Source organism: Hydractinia symbiolongicarpus, chromosome 2 (genome assembly GCF_029227915.1).
Source record: "Hydractinia symbiolongicarpus strain clone_291-10 chromosome 2, HSymV2.1, whole genome shotgun sequence".
In the NCBI taxonomy this organism is placed as follows: domain Eukaryota; kingdom Metazoa; phylum Cnidaria; class Hydrozoa; order Anthoathecata; family Hydractiniidae; genus Hydractinia; species Hydractinia symbiolongicarpus.
Genome location: NC_079876.1, coordinates 29,734,800 through 29,760,933, shown reverse-complemented (window position 1 = coordinate 29,760,933; position 26,134 = coordinate 29,734,800). Strand labels below are relative to the sequence as shown.

Sequence of the window (26,134 nt, the reverse complement as noted above, 5' to 3'; positions counted from 1 at the left end):
TCGAACCTGGAGAAATAGAATATCTGTAATAGTTGTACCAGCCGTTATTTCACAATGCGCAATTATTTCTTCCACATCTCAAAATCTCAAACTTATAATCCTAAATATTACGATACTTTTTTGCAGTTCCAGTCAAGTTGTTGAATTATCAAAACGGCAAAGTCTTAAAAAAATAACAAAATCGACAGATGTTAATGCTCTTACACGATTTAGAGTATTAAGGTTCATTGCCAGTACTGTTTCTATGTTCAAGCACCGTTATTAACCTGAAATTTCAACTTTGGTGGCCGAGTGGTTCAGGCGATGGACTTAAGTTCCATTGGACAATTGTCCGCGTGGGTTCGAACCCCACCTCTGGTATTAGCTAGCTTAACCTGTGTGATAAGAAGATTGAGGAATGCTTGGAGAGTTTAACTGTGGAAATGTGTTTGCCATGAAACCTTGGGGCGAAGTATCAAACATGGAGAAACAGAATAGCTACAATAATTCTACCAGCCATTATTTAACGATGCGCAATTATTCCTTCCATGTCACCAAATTGCAAATTCAAAATCTCCAAGATTACCATCCCTTTTGGCAGTTCCAATCAATTTAATGAATTATCAAAGCAGCAAATTATTAAAGAAATAGGAAGGTCGGCAGATGTCAATGCTCCTACACAATTCAGAATACTAAGGTTCATTGCCAGTACCTTTTCCAAGTTCAGGTAACCTTATTAACCTGAAATTTCAACCAGGGTGGCCGAGTGGTTAGAGCGTTGGACTTAAGTTCCGAATGGACAATTGTTTGAGTGGATTCGAACCCCACCTCTGGTATTAGCTAGGTTAATCTGGGTGATAAGATGATTGAAGGATGCTATGAGAATTTTAACGTGGAAATGTGTCTGCCATGACACGTTGTGGCGAAGTATCGAACCTGGAGCAATAGAATAGCTGCAATAATTGTAGCAGCCGTTATTTCACAATGCGCAATTATTCCTTCCATATCTCAAATTTTCAAACTCAAGATCCGAAATATTACCATACTTTTTTGCAGTTCCAGTCAGTTTGTTGAAGTATCAAAAAGGAAAATTATTAAAGAAATAAGAAGATCGACAGATGTTAATGCTCTTACACGATTTAGAGTATTAGGGATCATTGCTAGTACTTTTTCTAAGTTCAAGTAACGTTATTAACCTTTAAGGCGTTGGTTAAGGCGTTGCACTTTAGTTCCATTGGCTGATTGTCCGCGTGGGTTTGAACCCCACCTCTGGTATTAGCTGAGTTAACCTGTGTGATAAGATGATTGAAGGATGCTTGAAGAATTTAAACGTGGAAATGTGTTTGCCATGACACGTCGTGGCGAAGTATCGAACCTGGAGAAATAGAATAGCTGCAATAGTTGTACCAGCCGTTATTTCACAATGCGCAATTATTCCTTCCATATCTCAAAATTTCAAACTCAAAATCCCAAATATTACCATACTTTTTTGCAGTTCCAGTCAGTTTGTTGAAGTATCAAAAAGGCAAATTATTAAGGAAATAAGAAGATCGACAGTTGTTAATACTCTTACACGATTTAGAGTATTAGGGTTCATTGCCAGTACATTTTCAAAGTTCATGTAACGTTATTAACCTGAAATTTCAACCAGGGTGGCCGAGTGGTTAAGGCGCTGCACTTTAGTTCCAATGGATGACTGTCCGCGTGGGCTCGAACACCACCTCTGGTATTAGCTGGGTTAACCTGTGTGATAAATTGATTGGAAGATGCTTGGAGAATTTAAACGTGGAAATGTGTTTGCCATGACACGTCGTGGCGAAGTATCGAACTTGGAGAAATAGAATATCTGTAATAGTTGTACCAGCCGTTATTCCACAATGCGCAATTATTCCTTACATATCTCAAAATTTCAAATTCAAAGTCCCAAATATTGTCATCCCTTTTGCAGTTCCAGTCAATTTGTTGAATTATCAAAACGGAAAATTATTAAAGAAATAAGAAGGTCGACAGATGTTAATGCTCTTGCGCGATTTAGAATACTAAGGTTCATTGCCAGTACTTTTTACAGCTTCAAGTAACCATATTAACCTGAAATTTCAACCAAGGGGGCCGAATGATTAAGGCGTTTGACTTAATTGCAATGGAAAATTGTCTGCGTGGGTTCGAACACCACCTCTGATATTAGCTGAATTAACCTGTTTGAAAAGATGATTGAAGGATGCTTGGAAAGTTTTAACAGAGAAAATGCGTTAACATGACACGTTGTGTTGAATTATCCCACATGGCGAAATAGAATAGCCCCAATACTTCTACCAGCCGTTACTTCACGATGCGCAATATTGCCTTCCATATCTCAATCTTTCAAACTCAAAGTTCCAGATATTACCATCCCCTTTCGCAGTTCCATTCATTTTGTTGAGTTATCAAAACGGCAAATTATTGAAAAATCTGAAGGTCGTCAATTGGTAATGCTCTTCCGCGATTTGGAATACTAAGGTTTATTGCTAGTACTCTTTCCAAGTTCAAGTAACCTTGTCAACCTGAAATTTTAACCATTGTGGCCGAGTGGTTAAGGCGTTGGACGAAAGTTCCAATGGACGATTGTCCGCGTGGGTTTGAACCCCACCTCTGGTATTAGCCAGGCTGACCTATGTGATAAGAAGATTGAGGTATGCTTGGAGAGTTTTAACCGTGGAAATGCGTTAACATGACACGTTCTGTTGAATTATCCCACTTGAAGAAATAGAATAGCCCCAATAATTCTACCAGCCGTTACTTCACGATGCGCAATATTGCCTTCCATATCTCAAACTTTCAAACTCAAAATCCCAGATATTACCATCCCATTTTGCATCTCCATTCATTTTGTTGAATTATCAAAGCGGCAAATTATTGACAAATCTGAAAGTCGTCAAATGGTTATGCTCTTTTTCGATTTAGAATATTGTAGTTCATTGCCAGTACTTTTTTTAAATTCAAGTAACCTTATTAACCTTGGACTTAAGTACCAATGGACGATTGTCCGAGTGGGTTCGAACCCCACCTCTTTTATTAGCTAGGTTAACGTTTTTGATAAGATGATTGAAGGATGCTTGGACATTTTTAACCGTAGAAATGTGTTTGCCATGACACGTTGAGGCGAAGTATCGAACTTGGAGAAATAGAATAGCTGCAATAGTTGTACCAGCCGTTATTTCACAATGTGCAATTATTCCTTCCAGACCTCAAGATTTCAAACTCTAAATCCCAAAAATTACCATGCTTTCCCAAAAATTACTATGCTCCAAACCCCACCTCTAGTATTAGCTAGGCTAACCTGTGTGATAAGAAGATTGAGGTATGCTTGGAGAGTTAAACCGTGGAAATGTCTCAACATGAGACGTTGTGGTGAAGTATTGCACATGGTGAAATGGAATAGCACCAATAATTCTACAAGCTGTTATTTCAAGATGCGCAATTATTCCTTCGATATGTCAAAATTTCATACTCAAAATCCCAAATATTACCATCCCTTTACGTGGTGAAGTGTCGCACATACCATCCCTTTACGTGGTGAAGTATCGCACATGGTGAAATGGAATAGTAACAATAATTCTACAAGCCGTTAATTCATGATGCGCAATTATGTCTTCCATATCTCAAAATTTCATACTCAAAATCACAAACATTACCATCCCTTTTTGCATCTCCATTTATTTTGTTGAGCTATCAAAGCGGCAAATTATTGACAAATCTGAAAGTCGTCAAATGGTTATGCTCTTTTTCGATTCAGAATATTATAGTTCATTGCCAGTACTTTTTCTAAATTTAAGTAACCTTATTAACCTGAAATTTCAACCAGAGTGGCAGAGTGATTAAGGCGTTGGACTTAAGTTGCAATGGACGATTGTCCGCGTGGGTTCGAACCCCACCTCTAGTATTAGCTAGGCTTACCTGTGTGATAGCAGGATTGAGGGATGCTTGAAGAGTTTTAACTATGGAAATGTGTTAACATGGGACGTTGTGATGAGGTATCGCACATGGTGAAATGGAATAGCACCAATAATTCTACAAGCCGTTCTTTCGAAATGCGCAATTATCCCTTACATATCTCAAAATTTCATACACAAAATCCCAAATATTACCATCCCTTTACGTGGTGAAGTATCGCACCTACCATCCCTTTACGTGGTAAAGTATCGCACATGGTGAAATGGAATAGTACCAATAATTCTACAAGCCGTTCTTTCGAAATGCGCAATTATCTCTTACATATCTCAAAATTTCATACACACAATCCCAAATATTACCATCCCTTTACGTGGTGAAGTATCGCACATACCATCCCTTTACGTGGTGAAGTATCGCACATGGTGAAATGGAATAGCACCAATAATTCTACAAGCCGTTATTTCACGATGCGCAATTATTCCTTCGATATCTCAAACTTTCAAACTCAAAGTCCCAGATATTACCATCCCATTTTGCATCTCCATTCATTTTGTTGAATTATCAAAGCGGCAAATTATTGACAAATCTGAAAGTCGTCAAATGGTTATGCTCTTTTTCGATTTAGAATATTATAGTTCATTGCCAGTACTTTTTCTAAATTCAAGTAACCTTATTAACCTGAAATTTCAACCAGAGTGGCAGAGTGATTAAGGCGTTGGACTTAAGTACCAATGGACGATTGTCCGAGTGGGTTCGAACCCCACCTCTGTTATTAGCTAGGTTAACGTTTTTGATAAGATGATTGAAGGATGCTTGGACATTTTTAACCGTAGAAATGTGTTTGCCATGACACGTTGAGGCGAAGTATCGAACTTGGAGAAATAGAATAGCTGCAATAGTTGTACCAGCCGTTATTTCACAATGTGCAATTATTCCTTCCAGACCTCAAAATTTCAAACTCTAATCCCCAAAAATTACCATGCTTTTTTGCAGTTCCACTCATTCTGTTGAGTTATCAAAACGGCAATTTATTAAGAAATTTGAAGGTCGTCAAATGGTAATGCTCTTGCGCGATTTAGTATACTAAGGTTCATTGCCAGTACTTTTTCCAAGTTCAAGTAACCTTTATAACCTGCTATTTCAACCAGGGTGGCCGAGTGGTTAAGGCTTTGGACTTAAGATCCAATGGACGATTGTCCGCGTGGGTCCAAACCCCACCTCTATTATTAGCTAGGCTAACCTGTGTGATAAGAAGATTGAGGGATGCTTGGAGAGTTAAACCGTGGAAATGTCTCAATATGAGACGTTGTGGTGAAGTATTGCACATGGTGAAATGGAATAGCACCAATAATTCTACAAGCCGTTATTTCACGATGCGCAATTATTCCTTCGATATGTCAAAATTTCATACTCAAAATCCCAAGTATTACCATCCCTTTACGTGGTGAAGTGTCGCACATACCATCCCTTTACGTGGTGAAGTATCGCACATGGTGAAATGGAATAGCACCAATAATTCTACAAGCCGTTATTTCGCGATGCGCAATTATTCCTTCGATATGTCAAAATTTCATACTCAAAATCCCAAATATTACCATCCCTTTTTGCATCTCCATTTATTTTGTTGAGCTATCAAAGCGGCAAATTATTGACAAATCTGAAAGTCGTCAAATGGTTATGCTCTTTTTTGATTTAGAATATTATAGTTCATTGCCAGTACTTTTTCTAAATTCAAGTAACCTTATTAACCTGAAATTTCAACCAGAGTGGCAGAGTGATTAAGGCGTTGGACTTAAGTTGCAATGGACGATTGTCCGCGCGGGTTCGAACCCCACCTCTAGTATTAGCTAGGCTTACCTGTGTGATAGCAGGATTGAGGGATGCTTGGAGAGTTTTAACTGTGGAAATGTGTTAACATGGGACGTTGTGATGAGGTATCGCACATGGTGAAATGGAATAGCAACAATAATTCTACAAGCCGTTCTTTCGAAATGCGCAATTATCCCTTACATATCTCAAAATTTCATACACAAAATCCCAAATATTACCATCCCTTTACGTGGTAAAGTATCGCACATGGTGAAATGGAATAGTACCAATAATTCTACAAGCCGTTCTTTCGAAATGCGCAATTATCTCTTACATATCTCAAAATTTCATACACACAATCCCAAATATTACCATCCCTTTACGTGGTGAACTATCGCACATACCATCTCTTTACGTGGTGAAGTATCGCACATGGTGAAATGGAATAGCACCAATAATTCTACAAGCCGTTATTTCACGATGCGCAATTATTCCTTCGATATGTCAAAATTTCATACTCAAAATCCCAAATATTACCATCCCTTTTTGCATCTCCATTTATTTTGTTGAGCTATCAAAGCGGCAAATTATTGACAAATCTGAAAGTCGTCAAATGGTTATGCTCTTTTTCGATTTAGAATATTATAGTTCATTGCCAGTACTTTTTCTAAATTCAAGTAACCTTATTAACCTGAAATTTCAACCAGAGTGGCAGAGTGATTAAGGCGTTTGACTTAAGTACCAATGGACGATTGTCTGAGTGGGTTCGAAACCCACCTCTGTTATTAGCTAGGTTAACGTTTTTGATAAGATGATTGAAGAATGCTTGGACATTTTTAACCGTAGAAATGTGTTTGCCATGACACGTTGAGGCGAAGTATCGAACTTGGAGAAATAGAATAGCTGCAATAGTTGTACCAGCCGTTATTTCACAATGTGCAATTATTCCTTCCAGACCTCAAAATTTCAAACTCTAAATCCCAAAAATTACCATGCTTTTTTGCAGTTCCACTCATTCTGTTGAGTTATCAAAACGGCAAATTATTAAGAAATCTGAAGGTCGTCAAATGGTAATGCTCTTGCGCGATTTAGTATACTAAGGTTCATTGCCAGTACTTTTTCCAAGTTCAAGTAACCTTTATAACCTGCAATTTCAACCAGGGTGGCCGAGTGGTTAATGCGTTGGACTTAAGATCCAATGGACGATTGTCCGCGTGGGTCCAAACCCCACCTCTAGAATTAGCTAGGCTAACCTGTGTGATAAGAAGATTGAGGGATGCTTGGAGAGTTAAACCGTGGAAATGTCTCAACATGAGACGTTGTGGTGAAGTATCGCACATGGTGAAATGGAATAGCACCAATAATTCTACAAGCCGTTACTTCACGATGCGCAATTATTCTTTCGATATGTCAAAATTTCATACTCAAAATCCCAAATATTACCATCCCTTTTTGCATCTCCATTTATTTTGTTGAGCTATCAAAGCGGCAAATTATTGACAAATCTGAAAGTCGTCAAATGGTTATGCTCTTTTTCGATTTAGAATATTATAGTTCATTGCCAGTACTTTTTCTAAATTCAAGTAACCTTATTAACCTGAAATTTCAACCAGAGTGGCAGAGTGGTTAAGGCGTTGGACTTAAGTACCAATGGACGATTGTCCGAGTGGGTTCGAACCCCACCTCTGTTATTAGCTAGGTTAACGTTTTTGATAAGATGATTGAAGGATGCTTGGACATTTTTAACCGTAGTAATGTGTTTGCCATGACACGTTGAGGCGAAGTATCGAACTTGGAGAAATAGAATAGCTGCAATAGTTGTACCAGCCGTTATTTCACAATGTGCAATTATTCCTTCCAGACCTCAAAATTTCAAACTCTAAATTCCAAAAATTACCATGCTTTTTTGCAGTTCCATTCATTCTGTTGAGTTATCAAAACGGCAAATTATTAAGAAATCTGAAGGTCGTCAAATGGTAATGCTCTTGCGCGATTTAGTATACTAAGGTTCATTGCCAGTACTTTTTCCAAGTTCAAGTAACCTTTATAACCTGCAATTTCAACCAGGGTGGCCGAGTGGTTAAGGCGCTGGACTTAAGTTGCAATGGACGATTGTCCGCGCGGGTTCGAACCCCACCTCTGGTATTAGCTAGGCTTACCTGTGTGATAGCAGGATGGAGGGATGCTTGGAGAGTTTTAACTGTGGAAATGTGTTAACATGGGACGTTGTGATGATGTATCGCACATGGTGAAATGGAATAGCACCAATAACTCTACAAGCCGTTCTTTCGAAATGCGCAATTATCCCTTACATATCTCAAAATTTCATACACAAAATCCCAAATATTACCATCCCTTTACGTGGTGAAGTATCGCACATACCATCCCTTTACGTGGTGAAGTATCGCACATGGTGAAATGGAATAGCACCAATAATTCTACAAACTGTTATTTCACGATGCGCAATTATTCCTTCGATATGTCAAAATTTCATACTCAAAATCCCAAATATTACCATCCCTTTTTGCATCTCCATTTATTTTGTTGAGCTATCAAAGCGGCAAATTATTGACAAATCTGAAAGTCGTCAAATGGTTATGCTCTTCTTCGATTTAGAATATTATAGTTCATTGCCAGTACTTTTTCTAATTTCAAGTAACCTTATTAACCTGAAATTTCAACCAGAGTGGCAGAGTGATTAAGGCGTTGGACTTATGTACCAATGGACGATTGTCTGCGTGGGTTCGAACCCCACCTCTGTTATTAGCTAGGTTAACGTTTTTGATAAGATGATTGAAGGATGCTTGGACATTTTTAACCGTAGAAATGTGTTTGCCATGACACGTTGAGGCGAAGTATCGAACTTGAAGAAATAGAATAGCTGCCATAGTTGTACCAGCCGTTATTTCACAATGTGCAATTATTCCTTCCAGACCCCAAAATTTCAAACTCTAAATCCCAAAAATTACCATGCTTTTTTGCAGTTCCATTCATTCTGTTGAGTTATCAAAACGGCAAATTATTAAGAAATCTAAAGGTCGTCAAATGGTATTGCTCTTGCGCGATTTAGTATACTAAGGTTCATTGCCAGTACTTTTTCCAAGTTCAAGTAACCCTTATAACCTGCAATTTCAACCAGGGTGGCCGAGTGGTTAAGGCGTTGGACTTAAGTTGCAATGGACGATTGTCCGCGCGGGTTCGAACCCCACCTCTGGTATTAGCTAGGCTTACCTGTGTGATAGCAGGATTGAGGGATGCTTGGAGAGTTTTAACTGTGGAAATGTGTTAACATGAGACGTTGTGATGAGGTATCGCACATGGTGAAATGGAATAGCACCAATAATTCTACAAGCCGCTCTTTCGAAATGCGCAATTATCTCTTACATATCTCAAAATTTCATACACAACATCCCAAATATTACCATCCCTTTACGTGGTGAAGTATCGCACATGGTGAAATAGAATAGCACCAATAATTCTACAAGCCGTTATTTCACGATGCGCAATTATTCCTTCGATATCTCAAAATTTCATACTCAAAATCCCAAATATTACCATCCCTTTTTGCATCTCCATTTATTTTGTTGAGCTATCAAAGCGGCAAATTATTGACAAATCTGAAAGTCGTCAAATGGTTTTGCTCTTTTTCGATATAGAATATTATAGTTCATTGCCAGTACTTTTTCTAAATTCAAGTAACCTTATTAACCTGAAATTTCAACCAGAGTGGCAGAGTGATTAAGGCGTTTGACTTAAGTACCAATGGACGATTGTCTGAGTGGGTTCGAAACCCACCTCTGTTATTAGCTAGGTTAACGTTTTTGATAAGATGATTGAAGAATGCTTGGACATTTTTAACCGTAGAAATGTGTTTGCCATGACACGTTGAGGCGAAGTATCGAACTTGGAGAAATAGAATAGCTGCAATAGTTGTACCAGCCGTTATTTCACAATGTGCAATTATTCCTTCCAGACCTCAAAATTTCAAACTCTAAATCCCAAAAATTACCATGCTTTTTTGCAGTTCCACTCATTCTGTTGAGTTATCAAAACGGCAAATTATTAAGAAATCTGAAGGTCGTCAAATGGTAATGCTCTTGCGCGATTTAGTATACTAAGGTTCATTGCCAGTACTTTTTCCAAGTTCAAGTAACCTTTATAACCTGCAATTTCAACCAGGGTGGCCGAGTGGTTAATGCGTTGGACTTAAGATCCAATGGACGATTGTCCGCGTGGGTCCAAACCCCACCTCTAGCATTAGCTAGGCTAACCTGTGTGATAAGAAGATTGAGGGATGCTTGGAGAGTTTTAACTGTGGAAATGTGTTAACATGGGACGTTGTGATGATGTATCGCACATGGTGAAATGGAATAGCACCAATAACTCTACAAGCCGTTCTTTCGAAATGCGCAATTATCCCTTACATATCTCAAAATTTCATACACAAAATCCCAAATATTACCATCCCTTTACGTGGTGAAGTATCGCACATACCATCCCTTTACGTGGTGAAGTATCGCACATGGTGAAATGGAATAGCACCAATAATTCTACAAGCCGTTATTTCACGATGCGCAATTATTCCTTCGATATGTCAAAATTTCATACTCAAAATCCCAAATATTACCATCCCTTTTTGCATCTCCATTTATTTTGTTGAGCTATCAAAGCGGCAAATTATTGACAAATCTGAAAGTCGTCAAATGGTTATGCTCTTTTTCGATTTAGAATATTATAGTTCATTGCCAGTACTTTTTCTAATTTCAAGTAACCTTATTAACCTGAAATTTCAACCAGAGTGGCAGAGTGATTAAGGCGTTGGACTTATGTACCAATGGACGATTGTCTGCGTGGGTTCGAACCCCACCTCTGTTATTAGCTAGGTTAACGTTTTTGATAAGATGATTGAAGGATGCTTGGACATTTTTAACCGTAGAAATGTGTTTGCCATGACACGTTGAGGCGAAGTATCGAACTTGAAGAAATAGAATAGCTGCCATAGTTGTACCAGCCGTTATTTCACAATGTGCAATTATTCCTTCCAGACCCCAAAATTTCAAACTCTAAATCCCAAAAATTACCATGCTTTTTTGCAGTTCCATTCATTCTGTTGAGTTATCAAAACGGCAAATTATTAAGAAATCTAAAGGTCGTCAAATGGTATTGCTCTTGCGCGATTTAGTATACTAAGGTTCATTGCCAGTACTTTTTCCAAGTTCAAGTAACCCTTATAACCTGCAATTTCAACCAGGGTGGCCGAGTGGTTAAGGCGTTGGACTTAAGTTGCAATGGACGATTGTCCGCGCGGGTTCGAACCCCACCTCTGGTATTAGCTAGGCTTACCTGTGTGATAGCAGGATTGAGGGATGCTTGGAGAGTTTTAACTGTGGAAATGTGTTAACATGAGACGTTGTGATGAGGTATCGCACATGGTGAAATGGAATAGCACCAATAATTCTACAAGCCGCTCTTTCGAAATGCGCAATTATCTCTTACATATCTCAAAATTTCATACACAACATCCCAAATATTACCATCCCTTTACGTGGTGAAGTATCGCACATGGTGAAATAGAATAGCACCAATAATTCTACAAGCCGTTATTTCACGATGCGCAATTATTCCTTCGATATCTCAAAATTTCATACTCAAAATCCCAAATATTACCATCCCTTTTTGCATCTCCATTTATTTTGTTGAGCTATCAAAGCGGCAAATTATTGACAAATCTGAAAGTCGTCAAATGGTTTTGCTCTTTTTCGATATAGAATATTATAGTTCATTGCAAGTACTTTTTCTAAATTCAAGTAACCTTATTAACCTGAAATTTCAACCAGAGTGGCAGAGTGATTAAGGCGTTGGACTTATGTACCAATGGACGATTGTCTGCGTGGGTTCGAACCCCACCTCTGTTATTAGCTAGGTTAACGTTTTTGATAAGATGATTGAAGGATGCTTGGACATTTTTAACCGTAGAAATGTGTTTGCCATGACACGTTGAGGCGAAGTATCGAACTTGGAGAAATAGAATAGCTGCAATAGTTGTACCAGCCGTTATTTCACAATGTGCAATTATTCCTTCCAGACCCCAAAATTTCAAACTCTAAATCCCAAAAATTACCATGCTTTTTTGCAGTTCCATTCATTCTGTTGAGTTATCAAAACGGAAAATTATTAAGAAATCTGAAGGTCGTCAAATGGTATTGCTCTTGCGCGATTTAGTATACTAAGGTTCATTGCCAGTACTTTTTCCAAGTTCAAGTAACCCTTATAACCTGCAATTTCAACCAGGGTGGCCGAGTGGTTAAGGCGTTGGACTTAAGTTGCAATGGACGATTGTCCGCGCGGGTTCGAACCCCACCTCTGGTATTAGCTAGGCTTACCTGTGTGATAGCAGGATTGAGGGATGCTTGGAGAGTTTTAACTGTGGAAATGTGTTAACATGAGACGTTGTGATGAGGTATCGCACATGGTGAAATGGAATAGCACCAATAATTCTACAAGCCGCTCTTTCGAAATGCGCAATTATCTCTTACATATCTCAAAATTTCATACACAAAATCCCAAATATTACCATCCCTTTACGTGGTGAAGTATCGCACATACCATCCCTTTACGTGGTGAAGTATCGCACATGGTGAAATAGAATAGCACCAATAATTCTACAAGCCGTTATTTCACGATGCGCAATTATTCCTTCGATATCTCAAAATTTCATACTCAAAATCCCAAATATTACCATCCCTTTTTGCATCTCCATTTATTTTGTTGAGCTATCAAAGCGGCAAATTATTGACAAATCTGAAAGTCGTCAAATGGTTTTGCTCTTTTTCGATATAGAATATTATAGTTCATTGCAAGTACTTTTTCTAAAATCAAGTATCCTTATTAACCTGAAATTTCAACCAGAGTGGCAGAGTGGTTAAGGCGTTGGACTTAAGTACCAATGGACGATTGTCCGAGTGGGTTCGAACCCCACCTGTGTTATCAGCTAGGTTAACGTTTTTGATAAGATGATTGAAGGATGCTTGGACAGTTTTAACCGTAGAAATGCGTTTGCCATGACACGTTGGGGCGAAGTATCGAACTTGGAGAAATAGAATAGCTGCAATAGTTGTACCAGCCGTTATTTCACAATGTGCAATTATTCCTTCCAGACCCCAAAATTTCAAACTCTAAATCCCAAAAATTACCATGCTTTTTTGCAGTTCCATTCATTCTGTTGAGTTATCAAAACGGCAAATTATTAAGAAATCTGAAGGTCGTCAAATGGTAATGCTCTTGCGCGATTTAGTATACTAAGGTTCATTGCCAGTACTTTTTCCAAGTTCAAGTAACCCTTATAACCTGCAATTTCAACCAATGTGGCCGAGTGGTTAAGGCGTTGGACTTAAGTTGCAATGGACGATTGTCCGCGCGGGTTCGAACCCCACCTCTGGTATTAGCTAGGCTTACCTGTGTGATAGCAGGATTGAGGGATGCTTGGAGAGTTTTAACTGTGGAAATGTGTTAACATGAGACGTTGTGATGAGGTATCGCACATGGTGAAATGGAATAGCACCAATAATTCTACAAGCCGCTCTTTTGAAATGCGCAATTATCTCTTACATATCTCAAAATTTCATACACAAAATCCCAAATATTACCATCCCTTTACGTGGTGAAGTATCGCACATGGTGAAATGGAATAGCACCAATAATTCTACAAGCCGTTATTTCACGATGCGCAATTATTCCTTCGATATCTCAAAATTTCATACTCAAAATCCCAAATATTACCATCCCTTTTTGCATCTCCATTTATTTTGTTGAGCTATCAAAGCGGCAAATTATTGACAAATCTGAAAGTCGTCAAATGGTTTTGCTCTTTTTCGATATAGAATATTATAGTTCATTGCAAGTACTTTTTCTAAAATCAAGTATCCTTATTAACTTGAAATTTCAACCAGAGTGGCAGAGTGGTTAAGGCGTTGGACTTAAGTACCAATGGACGATTGTCCGAGTGGGTTCGAACCCCACCTGTGTTATCAGCTAGGTTAACGTTTTTGATAAGATGATTGAAGGATGCTTGGACAGTTTTAACCGTAGAAATGCGTTTGCCATGACACGTTGGGGCGAAGTATCGAACTTGGAGAAATAGAATAGCTGCAATAGTTGTACCAGCCGTTATTTCACGATGCGCAATTATTCCCTCGATATGTCAAAATTTCATACTCAAAATCCCAAATATTACCATCCCTTTACGTGGTGAAGTGTCGCACATACCATCACTTTACGTGGTGAAGTATCGCACATGGTGAAATGGAATAGCACCAATAATTCTACAAGCCGTTATTTCGCGATGCGCAATTATTCCTTCGATATGTCAAAATTTCATACTCAAAATCCCAAATATTACCATCCCTTTTTGCATCTCCATTTATTTTGTTGAGCTATCAAAGCGGCAAATTATTGACAAATCTGAAAGTCGTCAAATGGTTATGCTCTTTTTCGATTTAGAATATTATAGTTCATTGCCAGTACTTTTTCTAAATTCAAGTAACCTTATTAACTTGAAATTTCAACCAGAGTGGCAGAGTGATTAAGGCGTTGGACTTAAGTTGCAATGGACGATTGTCCGCGCGGGTTCGAACCCCACCTCTAGTATTAGCTAGGCTTACCTGTGTGATAGCAGGATTGAGGGATGCTTGGAGAATTTTAACTGTGGAAATGTGTTAACATGGGACGTTGTGATGAGGTATCGCACATGGTGAAATGGAATAGCAACAATAATTCTACAAGCCGTTCTTTCGAAATGCGCAATTATCCCTTACATATCTCAAAATTTCATACACAAAATCCCAAATATTACCATCCCTTTACGTGGTAAAGTATCGCACATGGTGAAATGGAATAGTACCAATAATTCTACAAGCCGTTCTTTCGAAATGCGCAATTATCTCTTACATATCTCAAAATTTCATACACACAATCCCAAATATTACCATCCCTTTACGTGGTGAAGTATCGCACATACCATCTCTTTACGTGGTGAAGTATCGCACATGGTGAAATGGAATAGCACCAATAATTCTACAAGCCGTTATTTCACGATGCGCAATTATTCCTTCGATATGTCAAAATTTCATACTCAAAATCCCAAATATTACCATCCCTTTTTGCATCTCCATTTATTTTGTTGAGCTATCAAAGCGGCAAATTATTGACAAATCTGAAAGTCGTCAAATGGTTATGCTCTTTTTCGATTTAGAATATTATAGTTCATTGCCAGTACTTTTTCTAAATTCAAGTAACCTTATTAACCTGAAATTTCATCCAGAGTGGCAGAGTGATTAAGGCGTTTGACTTAAGTACCAATGGACGATTGTCTGAGTGGGTTCGAAACCCACCTCTGTTATTAGCTAGGTTAACGTTTTTGATAAGATGATTGAAGAATGCTTGGACATTTTTAACCGTAGAAATGTGTTTGCCATGACACGTTGAGGCGAAGTATCGAACTTGGAGAAATAGAATAGCTGCAATAGTTGTACCAGCCGTTATTTCACAATGTGCAATTATTCCTTCCAGACCTCAAAATTTCAAACTCTAAATTCCAAAAATTACCATGCTTTTTTGCAGTTCCACTCATTCTGTTGAGTTATCAAAACGGCAAATTATTAAGAAATCTGAAGGTCGTCAAATGGTAATGCTCTTGCGCGATTTAGTATACTAAGGTTCATTGCCAGTACTTTTTCCAAGTTCAAGTAACCTTTATAACCTGCAATTTCAACCAGGGTGGCCGAGTGGTTAATGCGTTGGACTTAAGATCCAATGGACGATTGTCCGCGTGGGTCCAAACCCCACCTCTAGCATTAGCTAGGCTAACCTGTGTGATAAGAAGATTGAGGGATGCTTGGAGAGTTAAACCGTGGAATCGTCTCAACATGAGACGTTGTGGTGAAGTATCGCACATGGTGAAATGGAATAGCACCAATAATTCTACAAGCCGTTACTTCACGATGCGCAATTATTCTTTCGATATGTCAAAATTTCATACTCAAAATCCAAAATATTACCATCCCTTTTTGCATCTCCATTTATTTTGTTGAGCTATCAAAGTGGCAAATTATTGACAAATCTGAAAGTCGTCAAATGGTTATGCTCTTTTTCGATTTAGAATATTATAGTTCATTGCCAGTACTTTTTCTAAATTCAAGTAACCTTATTAACCTGAAATTTCAACCAGAGTGGCAGAGTGGTTAAGGCGTTGGACTTAAGTACCAATGGACGATTGTCCGAGTGGGTTCGAACCCCACCTCTGTTATTAGCTAGGTTAACGTTTTTGATAAGATGATTGAAGGATGCTTGGACATTTTTAACCGTAGTAATGTGTTTGCCATGACACGTTGAGGCGAAGTATCGAACTTGGAGAAATAGAATAGCTGCAATAGTTGTACCAGCCGTTATTTCACAATGTGCAATTATTCCTTCCAGACCTCAAAATTTCAAACTCTAAATTCCAAAAATTACCATGCTTTTTTGCAGTTCCATTCATTCTGTTGAGTTATAAAAACGGCAAATTATTAAGAAATCTGAAGGTCGTCAAATGGTAATGCTCTTGCGCGATTTAGTATACTAAGGTTCATTGCCAGTACTTTTTCCAAGTTCAAGTAACCTTTATAACCTGCAATTTCAACCAGGGTGGCCGAGTGGTTAAGGCGCTGGACTTAAGTTGCAATGGATGATTGTCCGCGCGGGTTCGAACCCCACCTCTGGTATTAGCTAGGCTTACCTGTGTGATAGCAGGATGGAGGGATGCTTGGAGAGTTTTAACTGTGAAAATGTGTTAACATGGGACGTTGTGATGATGTATCGCACATGGTGAAATGGAATAGCACCAATAACTCTACAAGCCGTTCTTTCGAAATGCGCAATTATCCCTTACATATCTCAAAATTTCATACACAAAATCCCAAATATTACCATCCCTTTACGTGGTGAAGTATCGCACATACCATCCCTTTACGTGGTGAAGTATCGCACATGGTGAAATGGAATAGCACCAATAATTCTACAAGCCGTTATTTCACGATGCGCAATTATTCCTTCGATATGTCAAAATTTCATACTCAAAATCCCAAATATTACCATCCCTTTTTGCATCTCCATTTTTTTGTTGAGCTATCAAAGCGGCAAATTATTGACAAATCTGAAAGTCGTCAAATGGTTATGCTCTTTTTCGATTTAGAATATTATAGTTCATTGCCAGTACTTTTTCTAAATTCAAGTAACCTTATTAACCTGAAATTTCAACCAGAGTGGCAGAGTGGTTAAGGCGTTGGACTTAAGTACCAATGGACGATTGTCCGAGTGGGTTCGAACCCCACCTCTGTTATTAGCTAGGTTAACGTTTTTGATAAGATGATTGAAGGATGCTTGGACATTTTTAACCGTAGTAATGTGTTTGCCATGACACGTTGAGGCGAAGTATCGAACTTGGAGAGATAGAATAGCTGCAATAGTTGTACCAGCCGTTATTTCACAATGTGCAATTATTCCTTCCAGACCTCAAAATTTCAAACTCTAAATTCCAAAAATTACCATGCTTTTTTGCAGTTCCATTCATTCTGTTGAGTTATCAAAACGGCAAACTATTAAGAAATCTGAAGGTCGTCAAATGGTAATGCTCTTGGGCGATTTAGTATACTAAGGTTCATTGCCAGTACTTTTTCCAAGTTCAAGTAACCTTTATAACCTGCAATTTCAACCAGGGTGGCCGAGTGGTTAAGGCGATGGACTTAAGTTGCAATGGACGATTGTCCGCGCGGGTTCGAACCCCACCTCTGGTATTAGCTAGGCTTACCTGTGTGATAGCAGGATGGAGGGATGCTTGGAGAGTTTTAACTGTGGAAATGTGTTAACATGGGACGTTGTGATGATGTATCGCACATGGTGAAATGGAATAGCACCAATAATTCTACAAGCCGTTACTTCACGATGCGCAATTATTCCTTCGATATCTCATAATTTCATACACAAAATCCCAAATATTACCATCCCTTTTTGCATCTCCATTTATTTTGTTGAGCTATCAAAGCGGCAAATTATTGACAAATCTGAAAGTCGTCAAATGGTTTTGCTCTTTTTCGATATAGAATATTATAGTTCATTGCAAGTACTTTTTCTAAAATAAAGTATCCTTATTAACCTGAAATTTCAACCAGAGTGGCAGAGTGGTTAAGGCGTTGGACTTAAGTACCAATGGACGATTGTCCGAGTGGGTTCGAACCCCACCTGTGTTATCAGCTAGGTTAACGTTTTTGATAAGATGATTGAAGGATGCTTGGACAGTTTTAACCGTAGAAATGCGTTTGCCATGACACGTTGGGGCGAAGTATCGAACTTGGAGAAATAGAATAGCTGCAATAGTTGTACCAGCCGTTATTTCACGATGCGCAATTATACCTTCGATATGTCAAAATTTCATACTCAAAATCCCAAATATTACCATCCCTTTACGTGGTGAAGTGTCGCACATACCATCCCTTTACGTGGTGAAGTATCGCACATGGTGAAATGGAATAGCACCAATAATTCTACAAGCCGTTATTTCGCGATGCGCAATTATTCCTTCGATATGTCAAAATTTCATACTCAAAATCCCAAATATTACCATCCCTTTTTGCATCTCCATTTATTTTGTTGAGCTATCAAAGCGGCAAATTATTGACAAATCTGAAAGTCGTCAAATGGTTATGCTCTTTTTCGATTTAGAATATTATAGTTCATTGCCAGTACTTTTTCTAAATTCAAGTAACCTTATTAACTTGAAATTTCAACCAGAGTGGCAGAGTGATTAAGGCGTTGGACTTAAGTTGCAATGGACGATTGTCCGCGCGGGTTCGAACCCCACCTCTAGTATTAGCTAGGCTTACCTGTGTGATAGCAGGATTGAGGGATGCTTGGAGAGTTTTAACTGTGGAAATGTGTTAACATGGGACGTTGTGATGAGGTATCGCACATGGTGAAATGGAATAGCAACAATAATTCTACAAGCCGTTACTTCACGATGCGCAATTATTCTTTCGATATGTCAAAATTTCATACTCAAAATCCCAAATATTACCATCCCTTTTTGCATCTCCATTTATTTTGTTGAGCTATCAAAGTGGCAAATTATTGACAAATCTGAAAGTCGTCAAATGGTTATGCTCTTTTTCGATTTAGAATATTATAGTTCATTGCCAGTACTTTTTCTAAATTCAAGTAACCTTATTAACCTGAAATTTCAACCAGAGTGGCAGAGTGGTTAAGGCGTTGGACTTAAGTACCAATGGACGATTGTCCGAGTGGGTTCGAACCCCACCTCTGTTATTAGCTAGGTTAACGTTTTTGATAAGATGATTGAAGGATGCTTGGACATTTTTAACCGTAGTAATGTGTTTGCCATGACACGTTGAGGCGAAGTATCGAACTTGGAGAAATAGAATAGCTGCAATAGTTGTACCAGCCGTTATTTCACAATGTGCAATTATTCCTTCCAGACCTCAAAATTTCAAACTCTAAATTCCAAAAATTACCATGCTTTTTTGCAGTTCCATTCATTCTGTTGAGTTATCAAAACGGCAAATTATTAAGAAATCTGAAGGTCGTCAAATGGTAATGCTCTTGCGCGATTTAGTATACTAAGGTTCATTGCCAGTACTTTTTCCAAGTTCAAGTAACCTTTATAACCTGCAATTTCAACCAGGGTGGCCGAGTGGTTAAGGCGCTGGACTTAAGTTGCAATGGACGATTGTCCGCGCGGGTTCGAACCCCACCTCTGGTATTAGCTAGGCTTACCTGTGTGATAGCAGGATGGAGGGATGCTTGGAGAGTTTTAACTGTGGAAATGTGTTAACATGGGACGTTGTGATGATGTATCGCACATGGTGAAATGGAATAGCACCAATAACTCTACAAGCCGTTCTTTCGAAATGCGCAATTATCCCTTACATATCTCAAAATTTCATACACAAAATCCCAAATATTACCATCCCTTTACGTGGTGAAGTATCGCACATACCATCCCTTTACGTGGTGAAGTATCGCACATGGTGAAATGGAATAGCACCAATAATTCTACAAGCCGTTATTTCACGATGCGCAATTATTCCTTCGATATGTCAAAATTTCATACTTAAAATCCCAAATATTACCATCCCTTTTTGCATCTCCATTTTTTTGTTGAGCTATCAAAGCGGCAAATTATTGACAAATCTGAAAGTCGTCAAATGGTTATGCTCTTTTTCGATTTAGAATATTATAGTTCATTGCCAGTACTTTTTCTAAATTCAAGTAACCTTATTAACCTGAAATTTCAACCAGAGTGGCAGAGTGGTTAAGGCGTTGGACTTAAGTACCAATGGACGATTGTCCGAGTGGGTTCGAACCCCACCTCTGTTATTAGCTAGGTTAACGTTTTTGATAAGATGATTGAAGGATGCTTGGACATTTTTAACCGTAGTAATGTGTTTGCCATGACACGTTGAGGCGAAGTATCGAACTTGGAGAAATAGAATAGCTGCAATAGTTGTACCAGCCGTTTTTTCACAATGTGCAATTATTCCTTCCAGACCTCAAAATTTCAAACTCTAAATTCCAAAAATTACCATGCTTTTTTGCAGTTCCATTCATTCTGTTGAGTTATCAAAACGGCAAATTATTAAGAAATCTGAAGGTCGTCAAATGGTAATGCTCTTGCGCGATTTAGTATACTAAGGTTCATTGCCAGTACTTTTTCCAAGTTCAAGTAACCTTTATAACCTGCAATTTCAACCAGGGTGGCCGAGTGGTTAAGGCGCTGGACTTAACTTGCAATGGACGATTGTCCGCGCGGGTTCGAACCCCACCTCTGGTATTAGCTAGGCTTACCTGTGTGATAGCAGGATGGAGGGATGCTTGGAGAGTTTTAACTGTGGAAATGTGTTAACATGGGACGTTGTGATGATGTATCGCACATGGTGAAATGGAATAGCACCAATAATTCTACAAGCCGTTCTTTCGAAATGCGCAATTATCCCTTACATATCTCAAAATTTCATACACAATATCCCAAATATTACCATCCCTTTACGTGGTGAAGTATCGCACATACCATCCCTTCACGTGGTGAAGTATCGCACATGGTGAAATGGAATAGCACCAATAATTCTACAAGCCGTTATTTCACGATGCGCAATTATTCCTTCGATATGTCAAAATTTCATACTCAAAATCCCAAATATTACCATCCCTTTTTGCATCTCCATTTATTTTGTTGAGCTATCAAAGCGGCAAATTATTGACAAATCTGAAAGTCGTCAAATGGTTATGCTCTTTTTCGATTTAGAATATTATAGTTCATTGCCAGTACTTTTTCTAAATTCAAGTAACCTTATTAACCTGAAATTTCAACCAGAGTGGCAGAGTGATTAAGGCGTTGGACTTATGTACCAATGGACGATTGTCTGCGTGGGTTCGAACCCCACCTCTGTTATTAGCTAGGTTAACGTTTTTGATAAGATGATTGAAGGATGCTTGGACATTTTTAACCGTAGAAATGTGTTTGCCATGACACGTTGAGGCGAAGTATCGAACTTGGAGAAATAGAATAGCTGCAATAGTTGTACCAGCCGTTATTTCACAATGTGCAATTATTCCTTCCAGACCTCAAAATTTCAAACTCTAAATTCCAAAAATTACCATGCTTTTTTGCAGTTCCATTCATTCTGTTGAGTTATCAAAACGGCAAATTATTAAGAAATCTGAAGGTCGTCAAATGGTAATGCTCTTGGGCGATTTAGTATACTAAGGTTCATTGCCAGTACTTTTTCCAAGTTCAAGTAACCTTTATAACCTGCAATTTCAACCAGGGTGGCCGAGTGGTTAAGGCGCTGGACTTAAGTTGCAATGGACGATTGTCCGCGCGGGTTCGAACCCCACCTCTGGTATTAGCTAGGCTTACCTGTGTGATAGCAGGTTGGAGGGATGCTTGGAGAGTTTTAACTGTGGAAATGTGTTAACATGGGACGTTGTGATGATGTATCGCACATGGTGAAATAGAATAGCACCAATAATTCTACAAGCCGTTCTTTCGAAATGCGCAATTATCCCTTACATATCTCAAAATTTCATACACAAAATCCCAAATATTACCATCCCTTTACGTGGTGAAGTATCGCACATACCATCCTTTTACGTGGTGAAATATCGCACATGGTGAAATGGAATAGCACCAATAATTCTACAAGCCGCTCTTTCGAAATGCGCAATTATCTCTTACATATCTCAAAATTTCATACACAAAATCCCAAATATTACCATCCCTTTACGTGGTGAAGTATCGCACATACCATCCCTTTACGTGGTGAAGTATCGCACATTGTGAAATGGAATAGCACCAATAATTCTACAAGCCGTTATTTCACGATGCGCAATTATTCCTTCGATATCTCAAAATTTCATACTCAAAATCCCAAATATTACCATCCCTTTTTGCATCTCCATTTATTTTGTTGAGCTATCAAAGCGGCAAATTATTGACAAATCTGAAAGTCGTCAAATGGTTTTGCTCTTTTTCGATATAGAATATTATAGTTCATTGCAAGTACTTTTTCTAAAATCAAGTATCCTTATTAACCTGAAATTTCAACCAGAGTGGCAGAGTGGTTAAGGCGTTGGACTTAAGTACCAATGGACGATTGTCCGAGTGGGTTCGAACCCCACCTGTGTTATCAGCTAGGTTAACGTTTTTGATAAGATGATTGAAGGATGCTTGGACAGTTTTAACCGTAGAAATGCGTTTGCCATGACACGTTGGGGCGAAGTATCGAACTTGGAGAAATAGAATAGCTGCAATAGTTGTACCAGCCGTTATTTCACAATGTGCAATTATTCCTTCCAGACCCCAAAATTTCAAACTCTAAATCCCAAAAATTACCATGCTTTTTTGCAGTTCCATTCATTCTGTTGAGTTATCAAAACGGCAAATTATTAAGAAATCTGAAGGTCGTCAAATGGTAATGCTCTTGCGCGATTTAGTATACTATTGTTCATTGCCAGTACTTTTTCCAAGTTCAAGAAACCCTTATAACCTGCAATTTCAACCAGGGTGGCCGAGTGGTTAAGGCGTTGGACTTAAGTTGCAATGGACGATTGTCCGCGCGGGTTCGAACCCCACCTCTGGTATTAGCTAGGCTTACCTGTGTGATAGCAGGATTGAGGGATGCTTGGAGAGTTTTAACTGTAGAAATGTGTTAACATGAGACGTTGTGATGAGGTATCGCACATGGTGAAATGGAATAGCACCAATAATTCTACAAGCCGCTCTTTTGAAATGCGCAATTATCTCTTACATATCTCAAAATTTCATACACAAAATCCCAAATATTACCATCCCTTTACGTGGTGAAGTATCGCACATACCATCCCTTTACGTGGTGAAGTATCGCACATGATGAAATGGAATAGCACCAATAATTCTACAAGCCGTTATTTCACGATGCGCAATTATTCCTTCGATATCTCAAAATTTCATACTCAAAATCCCAAATATTACCATCCCTTTTTGCATCTCCATTTATTTTGTTGAGCTATCAAAGCGGCAAATTATTGACAAATCTGAAAGTCGTCAAATGGTTTTGCTCTTTTTCGATATAGAATATTATAGTTCATTGCAAGTACTTTTTCTAAAATCAAGTATCCTTATTAACCTGAAATTTCAACCAGAGTGGCAGAGTGGTTAAGGCGTTGGACTTATGTACCAATGGACGATTGTCCGAGTGGGTTCGAACCCCACCTGTGTTATCAGCTAGGTTAACGTTTTTGATAAGATGATTGAAGGATGCTTGGACAGTTTTAACCGTAGAAATGCGTTTGCCATGACACGTTGGGGCGAAGTATCGAACTTGGAGAAATAGAATAGCTGCAATAGTTGTACCAGCCGTTATTTCACAATGTGCAATTATTCCTTCCAGATCTCAAATTTTCAAACTCAAAATCCCAAATATTACCATACTTTGTTGCAGTTCCATTCATTCTGTTGAGTTATCAAAACGGCAAATTTTTAAAAAATCTGAAGGTCGTCAAATGGTAATGCTCTTGCGCGATTTAGTATACTAAGGTTCATTGCCAGTACTTTTTCCAAGTTCAAGCAACCTTTATAACCTGCAATTTCAACCAGGGTGGCCGAGTGGTTAAGGCGTTGGACTTAAGTTGCAATGGACGATTGTCCGCGCGGGTTCGAACCCCACCTCTGGTATTAGCTAGGCTTACCTGTGTGAAAGGAGGGTTCAGGGATGCTTGGAGAGTTTTAATTGTGGAAATGTGTTAACATGAGACGTTGTGATGAGATATCGCACATGGTGAAATGGAATAGCACCAATAATTCTACAAGCCGTTATTTCACGATGCGCAATTATCCCTTACATATTTCAAAATTTCATACACAAAATCCCAAATATTACCATCCCTTTTTGCAGCTCCATTCATTTTGTTTAGCTATCAAAATGGCAAATTATTGAAAAATCTGAAAGTCGTCAATTGGAAATGCTCTTGTTCGATTTAGAATACTAAGGTTAATTTTCGTACTATTTCCAAATTCACGTAACCTTATTAACCTAAAATTTCAACCAGGATGGACGAGTGGTTATGAGGTTGGCCTTAAGTTCGATTGCTCCATTGTCTGGGTGGGTACGAACCCCTCTTATGGTATTAGCTAGGTTAACCTGTGTGATAAGAAGATTGAGGGATGCTTAGAGAGTTTTGACGGTGGAAATGTGTTAACATCATACGTTGTGGTGAAGTATCGCACATGGCGAAGTGGAATAGCACCAGTAATTCTACCAGATGTTACTTCACGATGCGTAATTATCCCTTAACATCCCAAAAATTACCTGTCTGATAAGATGATTGAAAGATGCTTGAAGAATTTCAACGTGGAAATGTGTTTGCCATCACACGTTGTGGCGAAGTATCAAATTTGAGAAATAGATTAGCCACAATAATTCTACCAGCCGTTTTTTCACGATGCGCAATTATTACTTCCATATCTCAAAATTTCAAATTCAAAGTCCTAAAAATTACCATCCCTTTTTACAGTTCCAATCAATTTGTTGAATTAGCAAAGCGGCAAATTATTAAAGAGATAAGAAGGTCGACAGATGTCAATGCTCGTACACGACTTAGAATATTAAGGTTCATTTCCAGTACTTTTTCCAAGTTCAAGTTACCTTGGTAACCTGAAATTTCAAACAGGGTGGCCGAGTGGTTAAGGCGTTTGAAAAATCTGAAGTTAGTCAAATGGTAATTCTCTTGGTTGACTTAGAATACTAAGGTTTATTTCCCGTGCTTTCTCCAAATTCAAGTAACTTTATTAACCAGAATTTTCAACCAAGGTGGTCGAGTGGTTAATGCGTTGGACTTAACTTCAAATGGACGAATGTCCGAGTGGGTTCGAACCCCATCCCTGTTATTAGCTAGGCTAACGTTTTTGATAATATGATTGAAGGATGCTTGGAGAGGTTTAACCGTGGAAGTGCGTTAACAAGATACCTTGTGTTGAATTATCCCACATGGCGAAATAGAATAGCCCAAATAATTCTACCGGCCGGTATTTCACGATATGCAATTATTATTTCCATATCACAAATATTAAATTCAAAATCCCAAATATTACCATACTTTTTGGCAGTTCTAGTCAATTTGTTGAATAATCTAAAAGGAAAATTGTTAAAGAAATAAAAAGATCGACAGATATTAATGCTCTTACACGATTTAGAATATTAAGGTTCATTACCAGTATTTTTTCCAAGTTCAAGCAACCTTTATAACCTGCAATTTCAACCAGGGTGGCCGAGTGGTTAAGGCGTTGGACTTAAGTTGCAATGGACGATTGTCCGCGCGGGTTCGAACCCCACCTCTGGTATTAGCTAGGCTTACCTGTGTGAAAGGAGGGTTCAGGGATGCTTGGAGAGTTTTAATTGTGGAAATGTGTTAACATGAGACGTTGTGATGAGGTATCGCACATGGTGAAATGGAATAGCACAAATAATTCTAAAAGCCGTTATTTCACGATGCGCAATTATCCCTTACATATTTCAAAATTTCATACACAAAATCCCAAATATTACCATCCCTTTTTGCAGCTCCATTCATTTTGTTTAGCTATCAAAATGGCAAATTATTGAAAAATCTGAAAGTCGTCAATTGGAAATGCTCTTGTTCGATTTAGAATACTAAGGTTAATTTCCGTACTATTTCCAAATTCACGTAACCTTATTAACCTAAAATTTCAACCAGGATGGACGAGTGGTTATGAGGTTGGCCTTAAGTTCGATTGCTCCATTGTCTGGGTGGGTACGAACCCCTCTTATGGTATTAGCTAGGTTAACCTGTGTGATAAGAAGATTGAGGGATG

General features: G+C 38.5%; 1 non-coding gene across 1 annotated transcript; it reads left to right on the top strand.

Annotated features, from left to right (window-relative positions):
* Positions 1-2,530: 2,530 nt before the first annotated feature.
* Positions 2,531-2,613, top strand: Trnaf-aaa (transfer RNA phenylalanine (anticodon AAA)). The gene has a single exon. It is a non-coding gene; the product is annotated as a tRNA-Phe (tRNA).
* The last annotated feature ends 23,521 nt before the right edge of the window (positions 2,614-26,134 follow it).